This window comes from Symphalangus syndactylus, chromosome 13 (assembly GCF_028878055.3).
Source record: "Symphalangus syndactylus isolate Jambi chromosome 13, NHGRI_mSymSyn1-v2.1_pri, whole genome shotgun sequence".
NCBI lineage: Eukaryota > Metazoa > Chordata > Mammalia > Primates > Hylobatidae > Symphalangus > Symphalangus syndactylus.
Window position 1 is genome coordinate 38,692,705 of NC_072435.2, and position 6,884 is coordinate 38,699,588.

Sequence of the window (6,884 nt, forward strand, 5' to 3'; positions counted from 1 at the left end):
CTGGAAGGATATTTATTTCGGACCAGTTTTTGACCATGTCCCTAGAGAACTTTTGTGCGTGCTTTATGTTTGTTTGGTTTGTGATTTTTGTTTTTGAAACAGGGCCCTTCTTTGTCCCTCAGGCTGGAATGCAGTGGTGCAATCAGAGCTCACTGCAGCCTCGACCTTCTGGGCTCAAGCAATCCTCCCACCTCAGCCACCTGAGTAGCTGGAACCTCAGGCGCGTGCCACCATGCTTGACCAACTTCTTTCTTTCTTTCTTTTTATTTTTATTTTGTAGAAACAGGATCTCACTATCTTACCCAGGCTGATCTTGAACTCCTGGACTCAAGTGATCTGCTGGCCTCAGCCTCCCAAAGTGTTAGGATTACAGGTGTGAGCCACTGCACCCAGCCCCTAGAGAACTTTGAAATGTAAATGGCTATGATATCGATAAGGCAATTAAACCCATTTTCACTGAGATTATTTAAAAAACCACAAAAGATTATGTAAATTTGGCATGTACCAGGAAACTCAATATACTTAAGATATTGGATCAAAACTACTAATGGGCTGGGCATGATGGCTCACACCTGTAGTTCCAGCACTTTAGGAAACTGAGGTGGGAGGGCTACTTGAGCCCAGGAGTTTGAGATCAGCCTGGGCAATATAGGGAGACCCCCCGCTCCCCCATCTCTAAGAAAATTTTTTAAAAATTAGCAGGGCATGGTGGTGCACACCTGTAGTCCCAGCTACTGGGGAGGCTGAGGCCCAAGGATTGTTTGAATCCAGGAGGTCAAGGCTACAGTCAACTGTGATCCTGCATTCCAGCCTGGGTGACAGAGTGAGACCCTGTCAGAAGGAAGGAAGGAAGGAAGGAAGGAAGGAAGGAAGGAAGGAAGGAGGCAGGGAGGGAGGGAGGGAGGGAGGGAGGGAAGGAAGGAAAGAAGGAAAGAAGGAAGGAAGAAAGGAAAAAAAAAGGAAACCCCTGTAGCCTTTGGCTGTCACTGTCCTATTTTCCCATCTTCCTCCTCCAAGCCTCTGTCCTAAGCAACCATTAATTTACTTTCGGTTGCTATATAGCTTTCCCATTCTAGACTTGGAATGGAATCATATACTATGTGTTCTTTGTGATTAACTTCATTCACTTAGCATAACTGTTTCAAGGGACATTTACATTGAAGTTTGTATCAATACTTCATTTGTTGTTTACAGTAAAACAATATTTCATTGTATGGATATAGCCCATTTTGTTTATCCATTCATCCATTAATAGGCATTTGGTTTGTTTCCTTTTTTTTTTTTTTTTTTTTTTTTTTTTTTTTTTTTTTGAGACGGAGTCTTGCTCTTTCGCCCAGGCTGGAGTGCAGTGGCGCAATCTCGGCTCACTGCAAGCTCCGCGTCCCGGGTTCACGCCATTCTCCTGCCTCAGCCTCTCCGAGTAGCTGGGACTACAGGCGCCCGCCACCACGCCCGGCTAATTTTTTGTATTTTTTTTTTTAGTAGAGACGGGGTTTCACCGTGGTCTCGATCTCCTGACGTTGTGATCCGCCCGCCTCGGCCTCCCAAAGTGCTGGGATTACAAGCGTGAGCCACCGCGCCCGGCCGGTTTGTTTCCACCTTTTAGCTGTTACTAATAAGGTTGCTATAAACATCCAGGTACAAGTTTTTCTGTAGACATAGGATTTCATTTCTCTTGGGAATACACTTAGGAGTGGAATCGATGGGTTACATGGTAATTCTATCTTTAATCTTTGAAGAGCTGCCAGGCTCTTCTCCTCTCCTTTGGGAAATTCTATTACACACATATTGGTCAAGTAAATAGTGTCTTGCATATTTCTCAGGCTCTGTTCATTTTCCTGTTTTTTGTTTTTGTTTTTTTGTTTTTAAGATGTAATCTTGTTATGTTACCCAGGCTGGACTGCTTCAGCCTCCCAAGTAAGTGGGACTACAGGTGTGCACTAGGATGCCCAGCTTAAAGAAATAATTTCTATTTTGGTATGACACCTGCAGATCCCCTCTCCCTCCCCCAAAAATCTTTTTTTTTTTTTTTTTTTTGAGATGGAGTTTCACTCTTGTTGCCTAGGCTGGAGTGCAATGGCACGGTCTTGGCTCACTGCAACCTCCACTTCCCAGGTACAAGTGATTCTCCTGGCTCAGCTTCCCGAGTAGCTGGGATTACAGGTACCTGCCACCATGCCCAGCTAATTTTTTTGTATTCTTAATAGAGACGGGGTTTCACCATGTTGGCCAGGCTGGACTTGAACTCCTGACCTCAGGTGATCCGCCCGCCTCGGCCTCCCAAAGTGCTGGGATTACAGGCATGGGTCACCACGCCTGGCCCAAAAAATCTTATTCTCCAGTTATCTCCTGAAAAACAGTAGGCCTACAGTCTACACTATATCTTCATTAAATTCCTAGCTCTCTTCCCAAATTGATTTTTCACTTCTTTTTTGAGACAGACTCTCACCCTGTCACCCAGGCTGGACTGCAGTGGTGAAATCTCAGCTCACTGCAAACTCCGCCTCCTGGGTTCAAGCAATTCTCCTGCCTCAGCCTCCCCAGTAGCTGGGACTACAGGTGCCTGTCACCACTCCAGCTAATTTTTGTATTTTTAGTAGAGACCGGGTTTCACCATGTTGACCAGGCTGGTCTCGAACTCCTGACCATAGGTTCACGCCATTCTCCTGCCTCAGCCTCCCGAGTAGCTGGGACTACAGGCGCCTGCCACCACGCCCGGCTAATTTTTTTTTTGTATTTTTAGTAGAGCTGTGGTTTCACTGTGTTAGCCAGGATGGTCTCGATCTCCTGACCTTGTGATCCGCCCGCCTCGGCCTCCCAAAGTGCTGGGATTACAGGCATGAGCCACCGCGCCCAGCCCACTCCTCCACTCTTAACCACTATTCTCTTTTACAACCTTATACCTTTGCCTTTTTCAGAATGTCATATAAATGAACACCAAGTAGTCTTATTAGTCCTGTTTTCAAATTTGATGACTTATTTGTAAACATTGATACAGTACCTGCAGTGTTCTGAGTTTTCTTTATTTTTTTTCTTTTTTGTTTTTTTTTTTTTTTTTTTTTTTTTTTGAGACGGAGTCTCGCTCTGTCGCCCAGGCTGGAGTGCAGTGGCGCGATCTCGGCTCACTGCAAGCTCCGCCTCCTGGGTTCACGCCATTCTCCTGCCTCAGCCTCTCCGAGTAGCTGGGACTACAGGCGCCCGCCACCACGCCCGGCTAATTTTTTGTATTTTTAGTAGAGACGGGGTTTCACCGTGGTCTCGATCTCCTGACCTTGTGATCCTCCCGCCTCGGCCTCCCAAAGTGCTGGGATTACAAGCGTGAGCCACCACGCCCGGCCTTTTTTTCTTTTTTGATACAGAATTTCACTCTTATTGCCCTGGCTGGAGTGCAATGGCGCCATCTCAGCTCATCACAACCTCCGCCTCCTGGGTTCAAGCAATTCTCCAGCCTCAGCCTCCCGAGTAGCTGGGATTACAGGCATGCACCATCACACCCGGCTAATTTTGTATTTTTAGTAGAAACGGGGTTTCTCCATGTTGGTGAGCCTGGTCTCAAACTTCCGACCTCAGCTGATCCGCCTGCTTCAGCCTCTCAAAGTGCTAGGATTACAGGCGTGAACCACAGTGCCCGGCAGAGTTTTCTATTTTTGACAGTGCCTAGTACAGGTGGTGGCACACATTCAAACTTCAAAACTGAGAGATTACGGGGCTGAGCACGATGGCTCACGCCTGTAATCCCAGCACTTTGGGAGGCTGAGGTGGGTGGATCACGAGGTCAGGAGTTTGAGACCAGCCTGGCCAACATGGTGAAACCCTGTCTCTACCAAAAATACAAAAATTAACTGGGCACAGTTGTGTGCACCTGTAGTCCCAGCTACTCAAGAGGCTGAGGCAGGAGAACCGCTTGAACCTGGGAAGCGGAGGTTGCAGTGAGCCGGGATCGTGCCACTGCATTCCAGCCTGGGTGACAGAGTGAGATTCCATCTCAAAAAAAAAAAAAAAAAAAAAAAAAAAAAAAAAAAAAGACGGAGAGATTCCATTAGCACTGTGGGCTATGGGAATGTAGGCAAGACCTTGTGCTCCCTATATTTCAAATTTTTCATTCATAAGATAGGACGTATGGTTGGATGGGGTTAGTCAGATGAAATACTAATGATTATATCACATTAATTTCCAGTGACATATGGTGATATGCATATATGTCATTGAAATGTCAGACAAAAATTAGGTTTTAATTGCTCTCTAGTAAATACAAAGCTGTTACTTTTTTTTTTTCCATCTTCCCTAATGTGTGCTGGAGGTCTACCATATGGAAATGATATCTTTGGACAGTTTCATGGGCTTTTGGGTCTTTGTGGATCATCGAAACAAAAATTACCCAGCTACTTCTCTTATTTAAAAAAGCATTAAAGATTGAAAATGTCAAATATACTTTTTTTTTTTTTTTTTTTGGTAGAGACAGAGTCTTGCTCTGTCGCCTAGGCCGGAGTGCATGCAGTAGCAAACTCGGCTCACTGCAACCTCTGCCTCCTGGGTTCAAGCAATTCTCCTGCCTCAGCCTCCCGAGCAGCTGGGACTACAGGTGCACGCCGCCACATCCAGCTAATTTCTTTTGTATTTTAGTAGAGACGGGGTTTCACCATGTTGCCCAGGCTGGTCTCGAACTCCTGAGCTCAGGCAATTGCCAGCCTCGGCCTCCCAAAGTGCTAGGATTACAGGCGTGAGCCACTGCCCCGGCCATATATCTTATTTTTAACTAAACTGGGATGAAAATCAAAATGATACCCTCTGTCTGTAGCTCGCTGCAATTCTAACTTGGATAATTGCCCTCTAAACATCCATAGTTCTTTTGGATTTCGCAACTGGGAAATCACTGTGGATTTGGATAGATATCACTCTGTTCATTGGAAAAACCTGTGATGGTCTGCACTCTGCAGATGACTGTTACCTTTCTCCAAACTGGGAAGAACTCCATGGTTTTCTGATGACAATTTGTGTCATTCAGTCTCCAGTAAATGCAAAATTATAATGTCAAATAGATGAGATCAATGGAATAGAATTGAAATCCCAGAAATAAACTCATATATATATGTGTATATATATGTATATATGTATATATATGTATATATGTATACATGTATATATGTATATATGTATATATGTATATGTGTGTATATATGTATATATATGTGTATATATATGTGTGTGTATATATATATATACTTAAATGACTTTCAAAATGCTGCCAAGAATATGCAAAGACTATTATTTTCTTTTTTTTTTTTTTTTTTTTTTTTTTTTTTTGAGACGGAGTCTCGCTCTGTCACCCAGGCTGGAGTGCAGTGGCGCAATCTCGGCTCACTGCAAGCTCCGCCTCCCGGGTTCACGCCATTCTCCTGCCTCAGCCTCTTCGAGTAGCTGGGACTACAGGCGCCCGCCACCACGCCCGGCTAATTTTTTTGTATTTTTAGTAGAGACGGGGTTTCACTGTGGTCTCGATCTCCTGACCTTGTGATCCGCCCGCCTCGGCCTCCCAAAGTGCTGGGATTACAAGCGTGAGCCACCGCGCCCGGCCTAAAGACTATTATTTTCATAAATTGGTGCTGAGACAACTGGATAGCCACATGCAAAAGAATGAAGTTGGACCCCTACATCACCCAATATATGGTAATTCACCAAAATAGATCACAGACCAAAACATAAGAGGTGAAATTATAATAATCCTAGGAAAAAAGGTGGGAAATATTGATCTTGGATCTGGCAAAGAATTCTTACATATGCACGCTGGGCGCAGTGTCTCACGCCTGTATTCCCAGCACTTTGGGAGGCCGAGGGGGCCGGATAGCCTGTGGTCAAGAGTTCGAGACCAGTCTGGCTAACATGGTGAAACCCCATCTCTACTAAAAATACAAAAAATTAGCCTGGCATAGTGGTGCATGCCTGTAATCCCAGCTACTCAGGAGGCTGAGGCAGGAGAATCACTTGAACCCAGGGGGGTGGAGGTTGCAGTGAACTGAGATCATGCCACTTCACTGTAGCCCGGATGACAGAGTGAGACTCCATCTCAAAAAAAAAAAAAAAAAAAGAATCCTTACATATGCAGCCAAGTATGGTGGCTCATGCCTGTACTCCCAGTACTTTGGAAGGCCAAAGTGGGAGGATCACTTGAGGTCAGGAGTTTGAGACCAGCCTGGGCTACATAGTGAGACCCTCGTCTCTATTCAAAAAACAAAAGGAGGCCGGGCACGGTGGCTCACGCTTGTAATCCCAGCACTTTGGGAGGCTGAGGCGGGCAGATCACGAGGTCAGGAGTTCGAGACCACGGTGAAACCCCGTCTCTACTAAGAAATACAAAAAATTAGCCGGGCGTGGTGGCGGGCGTCTGTAGTCCCAGCTACTCGGAGAGGCTGAGGCAGGAGAATGGCGTGAACCCGGGAGGCAGAGCTTGCAGTGAGCCGAGATTGCGCCACTGCACTCCAGCCTGGGCCACAGAGCAAGACTCTGTCTCAAAAAAAAAAAAAAAAAAAAAGGAAAAAAGAATTCTTACATATGACAGCAAAAGCAAAAATTTATGTGTGTGTGCAATAGAATACACACACACACATATATACACACACACAAATAATTTGGGCCTCATAAAAGTAAATAACTTTTGTGCTTCATAGGACACTATCAATAGTGAAAACACCCATTATGCTGGAAATATAAAATGCTACAGCCAGTATAGGAAACAATGTGGCAGCTACTCAAAAAAATTAAAAACAGTTACTACATGATCTAACAATGTCACTTCCGGATATATATATACTCCAAAAAACTTGAAGAAGGGTCTTGAACAGACTATTTGTATGCCCATGGTCATAGGAGAATTATTTACAATAGCC